The sequence below is a fragment of the Myotis myotis genome, unplaced genomic scaffold (assembly GCF_014108235.1).
Source record: "Myotis myotis isolate mMyoMyo1 unplaced genomic scaffold, mMyoMyo1.p scaffold_m19_p_22, whole genome shotgun sequence".
NCBI lineage: Eukaryota > Metazoa > Chordata > Mammalia > Chiroptera > Vespertilionidae > Myotis > Myotis myotis.
The window spans coordinates 8,024,771-8,025,337 of NW_023416327.1; the positions used below are offsets into that span (position 1 = coordinate 8,024,771).

Sequence of the window (567 nt, forward strand, 5' to 3'; positions counted from 1 at the left end):
TGTACGATTTTTGTCCAGTCTCTTCCCACACCCCCCATACCCCCCACATCCCTTTCCCCCAGCAAGAATTGTCAGTCCACTCCCTCTCTATGCCCGATTCTATTATATTCACCAGTTTACTCTGATCATCAGATTTTTTATTCACTTGAGTTTTCGATTTACTTGTTGATAGATATGTATTTGTTGTTCATAATTTTTATCTTTACCTTTTTCTTCTTCTTCCTCTTCTTAAAGAATACCTTTCAGCATTTCATATAAAAAAATATGGAACACTTCACGAATTTGCGTGTCATCCTTGTGCAGGGCCCATGCTAATCTCTGTATCATTCCAATGTTAGTATATGTGCTGCTGAAGCGAGCACAGTTCTCTTTCTTTTTTAATAACCATATGTATTATTTGGAAACATTAAGATCTCAGTGTGTTTTTAAAAGATTGAATGAATGCACTCTTTCATGAGCCAATAGTCTTCTTATATTCTGTAAACTTCACATTTTCTCTATCAGCCGTTAACCTACAACATTTGACTCTGTTTTTTATCAAGAAAATCTAAGGTCTATTCTAGGCAC

At 35.6% G+C, this 567-nt stretch overlaps 1 non-coding gene across 1 annotated transcript; it reads right to left on the reverse strand.

Annotated features, from left to right (window-relative positions):
* Positions 1-258: 258 nt before the first annotated feature.
* LOC118679149 lies at positions 259-362 on the reverse strand. The gene has a single exon (XR_004975145.1). It is a non-coding gene; the product is annotated as a U6 spliceosomal RNA (small nuclear RNA).
* Positions 363-567: the final 205 nt, after the last annotated feature.